This window comes from Syngnathoides biaculeatus, chromosome 8 (genome assembly GCF_019802595.1).
Source record: "Syngnathoides biaculeatus isolate LvHL_M chromosome 8, ASM1980259v1, whole genome shotgun sequence".
NCBI classification, from domain to species: Eukaryota; Metazoa; Chordata; class Actinopteri; order Syngnathiformes; family Syngnathidae; genus Syngnathoides; species Syngnathoides biaculeatus.
The window spans coordinates 5,471,970-5,484,657 of NC_084647.1; the positions used below are offsets into that span (position 1 = coordinate 5,471,970).

The 12,688-nt window shown below is 40.3% G+C and overlaps 1 pseudogene; it reads right to left on the reverse strand.

The window, feature by feature from the left end:
- Positions 1-2,543: 2,543 nt before the first annotated feature.
- Positions 2,544-12,688, reverse strand: part of LOC133504610 (alpha-2-macroglobulin-like protein 1) — a 30,474-nt pseudogene continuing 20,329 nt past the window's right edge.

The following is a 12,688-nucleotide window of genomic DNA, read 5'->3' on the forward strand; positions in this document are numbered from 1 at the left end:
TGTGCCTTCTTGTGAAACTTATATCTTGTAAATATTGGATTTGCTTTCGGAGTGAGGTAATCAGAGAATTTTTCGAAATACGTTTTTAGCAACTTCTCTTCGTCTCCAGTCTGTGTCCGCATATTGCTGACATCCCCTCCTTTATTGCCGATCCACAGCAGGAGGAAACTGCACTTTTCCTCTTCAGCTCTGTTTTTAAGCGCTCCCGTGAACATAAGTTCAGTGTGTTGCTTGAATCTCCGCCATGCATCTGGTCAGTTGGATGAGTCCCAGTCCATCCTTGGGGTTGGAACACCAAACGCCTCCATCGTGGAATATTCCTCGTCATCTTGATTCATTTTTTCATTTTCCACTGTGAGTCCGTAGTTATACTACCAATACTCTGACACCATGTTATGATCTTGCAATATACAAGAAGTACTATAGCTCAATCTAAGAATAACAGGACGATACTTGCTCTAGAGTTTCACATGTGGCTTCTTTCTTTATTCCCTACTCCAGCACAAGTGCATCAATCACCTCTGGTTACAGTGTTCGTTTGTCAAAGGACCTTCAAGATAAAAGAACAAATGATAACCGTAGACAAAATATGAAAGCACTTGTTTCTTTTAATCGTTATAATGATAACTAACTGTTCTCTGTGTGGGGGAGATGGGGATAGGGTTGCATGTTTTACTTGCCAGGAGGTGACGTTGGGTTGTAATGCTGATGCAGTTGACTGAAGGAGAAGGAGAAAAGTGGGAGCCCGTCATATGGATGCTATGTGGCTAGTATTGCTGTGTGTGTACTTGCAAGCCGTTGTTTTCCAGAGTTTTCCTGCTGTGACGGGAATAAACTCACATTTTCCCCACACCACCTGAGGCGTCTGTCATGAGTGGTGTAACAATTTGGAGGTTCCACGAAGATTAATATTGCTTCATGAGGGATAACTGCCTGATTTTGAACAAAAGATATACATGGAAATTGCTAGAAAAGATGGCAGAAGACAGAGAACAGTACCTGCTGGAACCAAAAAGAAGTTACTTGAACTGATTATGAACGAACTTCACAAAGTATCTGAATACTGTTCAATTGGTGGCAAAGACAACAAACTCATACAAGGCAAAAGTTGTAGTGATGTGCTACTGCTGAGGGAAGACAAATGCATCTCTGTGTTTATGGATTTAAACGGCACATTGAAGCAGTGCTTGAGAGGCGGTGGGAGACAGACGTATTCATGTGTTGCCCTGCGGTCGGCGAGGGGGAAGAGAAGGCGATCCAGACAGCGAACATATGAGGAGAAGGACGGCACTTCACATTCATCGCCGCTGCTCAGACCGGGCAATGGGACTCTGTGCCGATGCAGAGAATCAATGAGCACCTGCTGTGCGTCTGCCCCCCCACATTGGTTTCTTGAAAGACTTCCGAACCAATGGACTTGTAGGTGAGTCCAACTCTAAAGACAATTGGAGCTTCAGCAGCCTTGAATACCAGATTGAAAATGGTTTAAGAAAGCAGATGTGGGAATTGTAGAGGCAGCGATACGTTCTGTGAGTGCTAGATTTACATTCAGGAGTTACATGGAGGGAAAAGTCCGGTCTCACTCGTGCCACTCTGACAAATCTTAAGAGCTCACTAAGCAGAAAAGGATGTACCAACAACTGACAGAAGCTGTGTAAGGACCTTGTGAAACATCCCTTGACTTGCTTATATGTGTACTTGATCTACGCCAAAAACTCCTGTTTGCATCTGAGATTAAGAAGTGATAAAAGAATTGTTGGTTTCAGGACAGTTGTTTGAAATATCATAAATATTGCTTATTAGTATATGGTAATATTTGTTGAGAGCAGGATGTGTGAAGATTTCACGTAGTCACATTATCATAGCTATTTACGGTAAAGGCCGAACTTTGAACATTTTTTAAAAACCCTTTACTTGTTTCTACCTTTCAAAAGAAAGCCATCGCTATCGACAAAGTGTTATAACGGAAAGCATATGTTAATTCCTACATTTGTTTAGTCCATGCTGGATATCAGATAGCGAAGGGCTAATGTTGAGGACAATCTTTATTTAGCAGAGGAGCAATGTAGAACCTGTAAAGTATTTGTTTTGTTGCAGCTCCATGAATGCACTTATTTCTTTTAATCGTTATGATGCTTTCGAACTGTTCTGTGTGTGAGAGATGGGGATAGGTTTGCATGTTTCAGCTATCAGGAGTTGGTGGTGGGTTGTATGCTGATGCATTTGACTGAAGGAGAAGAAAAGTGAGAGCCCGCCAAAGGGAGGCTATGTTGCGAGCGTTGCTGCGTGTGCACCTGCAAGCCGTTTTTTGTGCTCTGAAGGCAATAAATTGTTTTCCCCACACCACCTGAGGCGTCTTTCGTCAGTAGTGTAACAAAAGCAACATATTGGTTTAACAAGTAAAGGCTGTTAAAAACTGTCTGTTGATTAAGTATAATTATACTGTATAGAGGGCACGTGGATGGAAGAAAACAATTGAAATAATTTTTTTCATGGATTTTATTTCAGGACTGTTACATTTGAAATTGTATGACGCTGGACTTATGAATTTGGTCTTACAAAAAGGTACAGCACCATTCAAAACGAACCCATACACCCACTCACATAGCACTCATTTATTCAGTTGACCTTGAATGCATTATTATCCTCCACTTTGAGTTAAAAACATGGATTTGTCACAGTCTTGCACAGTCTTTCTCTTGTTGGTTTCAGCGGGTTAAAAGTCTTCAAACATTTCCAGTGTTGTAGTGAGCCAACATTACTTGAACTCAGACTTATAAAAGAAAGGAACACTCAGAAAAAGGGAAAGAAACTCATTTGCAATCACCGGAATTCCCTTCAAATCAATACACCAATCGAAAGAAAAATCACATCTATGTTTGATGAACATCTTCATAATCTTCCAGATAATATTCTGAATCGTCTCCTCAATGTTCATTGAAAGCTCGTTGATCCCATCACCTGCAAAGCAAACACATATTTGAATTATGATATAAGGTCTCCTTGTATGTACTGCAGAACCCCAAACACAAGGATCCCTCTTAAAATTAGCATGACCATTAGACTTGATTGACTGAATTTAATAAATCCAATAAAATGTGTATGGCTTTTGCCAGGGGTGTAAAACTCATTTTTGTCACAGGCCACATTGTAGTTACAGTTTCTCTCAGAGGGTCGTTATGACTGTGAAAACCTAAAAATCTGAAATGGCCTCATCATATGCACACATGGAATTTATGGACTACTTTTGGAATCAGAAATCAAGGGTGATGTGTTTTTCTACTATTGTTGATGTCTGGTAACACAAAAATGCTTGCAATATCTCAATTTTATATTTTTTGATATGACTGTTTGAAATTTTGATACAGATTGGAACAAAAATCATGTAAGTTGGCACACATGACTTGCGTTCGTGGTCCACATAAAATCATGTGGTTTGGCCGAATTTTGCCCCCAGGCCTTCAGTTTAACACCTGTGGCTTATGGTTAAGATGGGGGATTTTCACTGTCAGTGTACAACTGCATGTGGACGTATATATCTGTGATTGGCTGGCGACCAGTTTGGGGTACCCGCCTCCTGCCCGATGACAGCTGGGATTGGCTCCAGCAGTCCCGTGACCCTCGTGAGGAAAAGCGGCTCAGAAAATGGATGTATGGATAGACTGCATGTTTGAATTTCAACTTAACCAAGCCTAAAACTAAATCAATGTGACTTACTTGGCGCAGGGGGATGTGTACTCTGTCACGGCCACATCACCTGCAAATAAAGTAAGGGCATAGTACTGTAAATGTTTGTGTACAGGGAAGTTTATTTTCTTCTTTCTGCAAAGACAAAATTCACTTGTTGGGAGCAGCAAAGTAACAACAAGCACAATTTTGAACTCTTTAAAAGCCAGTTTTATCAGAAAAACAATGACGGACACGGAACAGGGGGCCATCATAACAGAAGAGGGAGGCTCTTACTTGTCTGGTAGTAGTCATACACTTTGACCACAGCTGCTTTCAGGTTCCTGACGGGCACATCTTCCTCCAGAGTGATGCTGTAAACACTCATCTTACCTTTCTTCAGCTGAAAAGACAAACCAAACCCCACTGAAGCCACGTTTTGTCCATGTGGACACAGTTATACTCGTCATGACAAACCATATCTGATCGGGTTTGCGCTCACACCGCAAGGCGTGGAGGTGAGAGGCTGATAATTGTATCAGTACTACACAGTAAATTGAAGGAAACAATCCTTTTTTGGGCTCATTTGGGCACAGACAAAATGAGCAAAGATACACAGCCAGTGGTGCAATCAAGATTCACCAGTTTTTGCACCTTGCTCCAGATGCACATTTTATTAAAAAAGAGCCTTATGTGTTAAAATCAAGAGCAAAACTCACAAAAGGTGTGTTCCCTAAATGTTTACACTTCCCGGAGAAGTTAAAATTTGTATTTCAACAGTACTCTTCGACATTCTGTTCAGATGTTTACATCATAGGACCAAGATGTCACGTAAAAAATGATTGAAAGTACTTGTCACTGCAAGACTTCCAACTGGATTTTTCTCAGAGTGCCATCAGCAGATCATGATAAAAATTGATGTCACTGCAAAGTTTCATGGTTCAAACACCTGTTGTTAATTGTCCAGTTGGATATGCTCGTTCAAAAGTTTCGATTAGGTCAAACAAAATTTCCTCTGAAGGGTTTTGCATTTCAGGGGATCCAGGAAATTTAATCCAAAACCCACCCCGAACACCTTGTGAGTAGTCTAATCAAATTGAAAGTTTGAATATGTATGTGTGTAAAGTATGTTACAAAGATGTCAACTAAAGAAGCATTTTTTTCATTTATAAAATCCAACTCCTCTTTTTAGATATTATAGATTATGTAGATTGAAAACAAAAATGTTCATACCTCATCCAAATAGATGTTGATATAACCTTTGTCCAGTTCAACGCGCTTCACTGAGGGGTTTCTCTTTAACTAGAACGTCACACAGTAAATTGTCATCAGCGTAATTCCAATGCCATAAGGTGGCACAAACACGTATGTGAGGGCCATAGAATAAATACACCCACCGACTCCAAAGAGTTTTTATCCACAACGTATCCGGACAGGAGTTTGATGTTAATGATGACCATGTTGGTCTCATCTCGACTGCCCTGGTACCTGCAACCATAACACAATTCTTTCTCTCACTCATAATATCTTGCAGATTACTGTAGGGGGAAAGAGTGTGTCATTTGATTTGGGTATCAAAATATATATTCAGTCCATGAAGGGGCTCCAATAAAAACAGTTACTATGACAGAGCATTTTATTGTTCTGTTCTTGCCCTGAGGGAAAAACAGGAACAAAACTTTCAATGTCGATGGCCTGACAGCAGCAGTGTTTTGGAGCTAAAACAAAATCTTACACAAAACAGCCTTTTTTGGAGGTGTTTTTATGGATGCAAATCAGATGCTTATTCTACGAATGGACAGATATGCACACACACTGACCTGACGTGGACAAAAAGGATGATCTGTGGCCTAATGGGGTTGCACTTGGAAATGGTATTAGTGGAGATGTTGAAGGCGGAAAAGTCAGGAGGAGGGGGAACGTTGTAATGCATGGAGATCTGCCAGGGGACAGAAAGTGCTATTCAACCTTTCATCTCACAAATGCATGATGTTAAATGAGACAATCAAAAAACAGAGATGGAGCAGGAGTCAAATTATTTCCCTCAATGTAAAATCTACCCAATCGAACCAAAATGGACGAATTATTAGATCCTTGGTATCCATTTTTACCTCTTCTAGGCCCCAAAAGATACAAATTCCCAAGCAGAACCTTAATGGGTACTTAGAATTGTCTTAAGTCATTTTGTCCAAATGAGCATTATTAGCATGCCGAGGGGAGCCTTGTTAAGAACTGCTAAGATACCCGTTAAGATCGCACCTGTGCCAGAACACAACTCTGTCCCACTGCTCTGATCGTGTACTCTCCGGGGACATCGCTTAGCTTCTCCTCCTGGTACAGGAGCCGATTGCTCTGGTCAACGATGAACTGCTTGTTCAGACCTCCTAACGAGGTCACCGTCACGATAGTCCTGCCTTCGACACTATAGGTGGCAGCAGCATATTTAGCCAGCGCTTGGAGGGCCACCACGGTGTCCTAAAGAGCACATCAGTACAGAGTCATTGAGTCTTCTCACAAGTCCCGCTTCCAGTTTTTCCTACCTGTGTGGAAGAAAATCCACCGTAAGGATTTTGCTGCTGTGTGAGCCAGCGCACAATGCCAGAGCTGTAGCCCAGACCAAAATCTGGGAGGGAAGGCCCAGAGAGCAATGCCAGCAGTACATAGGAAGTCATCTCCACCTCCAGGGAGTCCAGTCCTTTCTGAGATGCCCCCACTCGCTCCCAGTGGCGGGTTCCCCCTGTCGCAAACATATTATGTATGTAAAATGTATTACAGAAAGGACTGGGAAACATGACTTTGGCTGAGAGCACAAAAAACTACTGGAATTGATCAAAATTTACTTAAATGTTCTAAAAATAAATTATTCCCTCCAAATAATGCCTCCTTGTTCAGATATTTCTGCCTGCGATGTACAGTGACAGGCCGAAATATTAAATATTCTTCCACTAAATTGTAGAAGGGACTTAATTATGTACTTTATAAAATCTGCAACACTTTAGTTTTGGTTTGGGGGGGGTTGTTGCCATGAGATTTTTTCTAATGTAAAATATGCAACTCGAACCAATACACGTTTGGAAACTCTGGCATGAGGCACGTGGAATCCAGCTCAGACTGTAGCTGAAGTTAAACAGAAATACTGCAACAGTTAGGCTATAAAATACTTTGAATAATCCTGTTTGGATAAATAATTTAAGTTCACTCTGCCTTTAGTTAACAGTCATCTTTGGTAACCTAATTTTGATACAAATACAACCACAATAAATCCATTCTCCCAACCTCAAATTCCAATTGTTCTTCCGTCTGTATACATTTAGCCTTCGTACCTTTTGAACAAACACCTGCACAGTGTAATGAGATATACAGTACAAGACTTATGTCAAATATTGCGATATTATTGTGAAAGTCTGTTTTGACTGACACTGTCAGAGATTCCTCTTTATCATAACTGGAGTCTACATGGAGCTGTTTCCATTCAACAAAAACCAAATGAGATTTGAAAGGAATCCAACAATGTGCAATTTGTGGAAGGTGATGATGTCCGTACCCATCGTGCTGGACTGCTGGTGCAGGTAGCTGACTAGCTTGATTCTCATCTCCTCGTCCCTAGCCAGAGTGAAGGTGTAGGACATAAGCGCTGTGGTGTACAAATTGTCCATTTGGCCGGCTGCCTCCTTCAGACAGCCCAAACACCTCTGGATCACAGAATCCTGGCATAAAACACACACAAAGATATGAGGGCTTGAGCAGTTTCAAGACCTAGAACTCAAAATATGACACCACGGTGACACTGCCTATCTGTTGAAAAATTTAACTGAAATTCCCACAGACTACTAGAGAAAATTGTAATTGTGTAAATCATGAGAGCTGACACCAGATGGTTACTTACACTGCGCAAAAATAATGTACATGCTTTTTGTCTAACTTTGTGACAGGAAATCAGATTAACCTGTTTTGATCAATTGGGAGTATTGTACCAGCATTTTTTATTTGCTAAATGTCACAAAAGTGAGAATTATTTGTAATGCAAATTTTTCATTACTTTCCACTTTGTATGAAATTTATGAACGCTCTGTTTCCCTTTTTCCCAAAGTAAAATTGTGTCAAATGGCCAACGCAATCAGTGCTAACCAGAACCAAGCACTGTCATATACTAACTCTACCATCTTTTGTAAGATGTACTGTATAAAGTTTGAAGGGGCTGTTTTGAGAATCATGGTTTGGAAAGCATCGACAGCGAACAGCTACAGTATGAACTCAGCACGCTGTGTGGGATTAATACAACAGTATGAACTCATTTAAAATGGATATCTAGCAATACATGACACCAGATGAGGTTGGGCTCCAAGTGCTGGATACAAAAGGCGAGCGACGTTCCACTCACTTCAATGTCAGAGTCCAGTTCTAACAGGGCGGCAACGATGTAAGCCGTCAGGGATACGTCGTCGCTCACACCTCCCTGATGGGATGGCCAAATATGCATTCATGTTGCTCTGTAAATCATATTCTATACCTTTTTTTGCTCTGTAGCATGCCAATGGCCATACTGACATCATTACCTTCATTCCATTGTGGATGAGTTTCCCCACAGATTGGATGCAGCCATTACGCCCCTGTTGAGCGTACAACCATTTCTTGGCCTCTAAAATGTGCTTGGGATCGACAAAGATGTAAGGCCTCGCCCCGCCAAATGACTTCATCACAAAGGAGGTCAGCCTAGAGAGAGATTGACACACGGATTCAAGGTTTTGAATAAAATAAGTATTTGAACACCTGTCTATCAGCTAGAATTCTGACCCCTCAAAGACCTGTTAGTCTATCTTTAAATGTCCACCTCCACTCCGTGTATTATTCTGAATCGGATGCACCCGTGTGAGGTCGTTAGCTGCAAAAAGACACCTGTCCACCCCATACAATCAGTAAGACTCAAACTTGTAACATGGCCAATACCAAAGAGCTGTCTAAAGACACCAGATACATAATTGTACAACTCCACATGGCTGGAAAGGTCTACGGAGCAGCTCGGTGAAAAAAGGTCCACTGTTGGAGCAATCATTCGAAAATGGAAGAAGATAAACATGACGGTCAATCTCAATCGGAGTGGAGCCCCATGCAAGATGTCACCTCGTGGGGTCTCAATGATCCTTAGAAAGGTGAGGAATCAGCCCAGGACTACACTACAGGACTTGGTCAATGACCTGAAAAGAGCTGGGATAACTGTTTCCAAGGTGACTGTTGGTAATACACTAAGACTTCATGATTTGAAATCATGCCTGGCACGGAAGGCTCCCCTGCTTAAACCAGCACACGTCAAGGCCTGTCTTAAGTTTTCCAATGACCATTTGGATGATACAGAGGAGCCCAGAAACCTGTCTGATCTGTGAAGATCTGTGTGGAGGAGTGAGCCAAAATCACTCCTACAGTGTGATTTCTAAGTGGGAGAACTTGCAATATAGCAGGGTGTTCAAATTCTCATTTTCATCACTGGATTTTTATATACCGTACTCCTCCAGCGAGGTGCGAAATCAACTGCACAGGTATTAAGCACACTTAGCAAGTGCAAACAAACTTGTTTTGCCCTCATTACAGTCCATCATGACTTCAAGAAAACACATTCAAGATATTTTGTCCAACCTTTTGGTGCAAATATGAATGTGATTGGACACTTGAGTCCTTGTTTCCACAAACAGGCACCCCCATACATACTCGCCAAGTCCCAAACTGGCCAGCCTCCAAAACGCTTGTTAAATGCCCCCAAGCGATGTGCTTTAAGACCATTTTAAGGAAATATTAACATTTTATGGCAGCCGCCTCATGAAGTAAACTTTATTAAGTGTGAACTTTAAGATGAATAAAGTCAATGTAAACAAAGTGCTCAGTCCTTAAAAATATTCGATGACATCTGAAGCAACTGCACTATTGTGTGTTACATCATTTATTCTGGTATTTTGGGTCTTTTCAGATAACCATCAAAGCTTCACGGAATATACGGTGAGAGTCTCAAATACACTAAATATTTTGGTGACATGAAAAAGTGTAACAATGCCAGATGAAAGAAAGAAAAATCAAACAATCACAATGTAAAACCAGCAATCTTTTGGCACTTCAAATTTAAAAACATGCCGACTAACATTTGACACAAATCTTCAAAAACTGCATTTAATTTTTTTAAGTGTACCAAGGCCTTAATATACAGAACACTGGAACCTCAAAAGTAGAACTGCAATAAAAATATCTTTAATTATTATTATTATTGTTATTATTTTTATAAAATACTTGTTTCTTCTTTTGTGCATTACTGTATTTTCAAGAATTTGTAAAGTGTTTTCAAGAGGACAGTTGAGTGTTAATAGGAATCTGCAGAAGATGGAAAAAAATCCGAGGAGATTCATGAATCCTTTAATTTGTAAATATAATCTAAAACAAATGTGGTCAACACCAGAGATTTCACCTATTGCGGGGGTGCTCTGAATCCTAACCCTCGCAATAAATGAGGGATTACTGTCATAATTTTTTTTTTTTTACTTTGCCTTATTAGCAGTCATTTTAAGTTACAATTCAGTTTAGCTTTACTTGACTTTTTTATTAATTCTCAAGAAAAAGTTATTTACATTATTTTTTGTATGAATAATGATTGCGTCAGCATATTCTTACATGCATTTTCTTTTCTCCTTTCAAGATGGTAGATTCTCACCACTGTTTCCACAAGTGAGCCATGTTTGATTTTTCAATTGTGACAAATTGCGACATCACTGATTATCTCCACTGCATTTCTACTGACCAGGTGTTGCCGGATGCATCGTTTTTCCCAAAGGCACTGTAGGAGCCATCGTCATGTTTGTAGGTGAGCTCCCTTTGGTATCCTGGAACACACGTATACACAAATACACGTCACATTCTCAATTGTGAACACATGCTATAGGAAATATGACCTCATTGTGTTTCACATACACAAACTGCAATCTTTCCTCTTAGTTTAGAATTATGGCTGCATGTTGTTATAGAGGACTAAAATCGTATGGCCATCATGCAATAGTTTCCACCCACCAAAAAAAAGTACTTAGCTCCCAAAAGTACCACGATCATGACCACAGTTACGATATAATAGCATAGTAGACCCATGTGTTCATCAAAAATGAAACAGATGTGAGTATAAATTGTAAGCCACTGTGACATGAAATAAACTTTGAATATTAGTAGGGCACATCATAATAGGAAATACTGTAGTTAAATAAGAGATCAGTTAAAATGTATTGCACATAAATGTTTGGAAAAAATGGCGCATCAATGAAGTGTAAAAAAATCCATTCATCCACATCCAATTTCTGTCACATTTATCCTCACTTGGGCCTATCCCAGAAATTGTGGGCAGGAGGCAGAATACACCCTGAACTGGTTACCTAAATGGTCACCTTAAATACAACTGAGCTGTGCAGTGACTCTTTCTCCTACCACAAGTGGTACATATACACTAAGGGTATATGTACCGTATGTTGAGATGCCATTTCATAATGTACGCAAATAATGTGTGTCTTAAATGTGCAAAATTGAGTTATGATTATTCACTTCCATATTAACAAGTGGCAAACAAACAAATTCACATTCGTTACTGGGTTGGTTTAGACTATCTACTTAGGTTATCATGTGTTTCAAGCTATTTTGATGATGAAAATTAGCTTGCATTTTACTGTACCAGGGTTAGGGTTCGGGTTTGATTCATTTTGGAGAGTCTTGTTTTGTGAGCTATTCTCTAAAGGTGGGAATGATGACTCACCGCTCTCAAGGAAGCGCTTTGCTTTCTCCAGAATCTCAGCAGTCAGTTGACCCGTGCTTTTCAGGTAGTTGAGAATGAAGATGTTGGGAGCAAACAGCAACATGTTCTGCTCCCCACAGCCATACGGCATTGCCAGGAGTTGGTCGAGGTTCTTAATGGCTCGGCCCATCAGGTCACCTTCAGTCAAAGCATCTCATGAGGGAGGGTTCCATGAAGAGAACCTTGATGAAAATGCTATCTGACGGAATAACAGGTATTTTTACCCAGTACAGAGACAGTGGCTCTGGCAGATCCAGCAACAAACATCTCTGGCATCACAAGAGAGATTTCCTTTTCCACTGGTCCCTCTGGCAACAAGACGTAATCAAAAAGAGCCAGTGAGTGTCATTACTTAGCTTTTCTTATTAAAAAAAAAAAAAAGGCCCACCTATTTCATCTCATATTGGCAAAAGGGTTTCAACATCCAATGGGAGAACTCACACCAAGACTAACATTGTCAAAACACTACTTGGACGTTGTGTACAGGACGTCCTACAGGACAATTAAACTGATTTAAGTTAATATAGCAAAGAATAATATAGAATTTAAACAGTAACTGCGACCATCTAAGATCTGGAAGAGAGGTAAAGTTTAATCAAATTTCATCTGGATCCAAAACGAACAAGATGAAAAATTGCAACCTCATCTTTAACCATGTTAAAGTGATTCTCCAAGTTTAATTCAACTCCAGCCAATTGCGCAACTTGCATTTGCGGTTTGTCATCAGAACTTCTGTTTCTGGACAGAGAAGAGCAAATTGTCTTTCTTTGTGAGAAGACAAGACTGCGATAAGAGTGTCTGAACAGGTTAAATTGGATCTTTAAGGAGCTTTCTTTTATTATAAACAAAAGGAACTCATCTTTTTTCATTACATCAAAAAATTTGTAGAAATTAGGTCGCACACAAACAATGAGCAAGGCTGCCCTTTGGTGACAAAATGAAAATGAATATGAACTCGTCAGATGCCAATGTATGTAAAATGTCAATGAGTCGAATTCAACCCCCCAAAATTGTGGCGCAGATTTCTCAAACAACTTCTAGATGGGAAAGCTCACCTGCAGGACAGAGCAGCGCGTTGTGACTGACTGACTGAGGTGTTCCTTCAGCCTAGAATGGAGACCAACATAGAAAATATTACAGTGGAACGGATCACAGCAGAGGTGTCAGAATCATTTATCTCACTGGCCACATTTTAGCTACGATTTCTCTCAG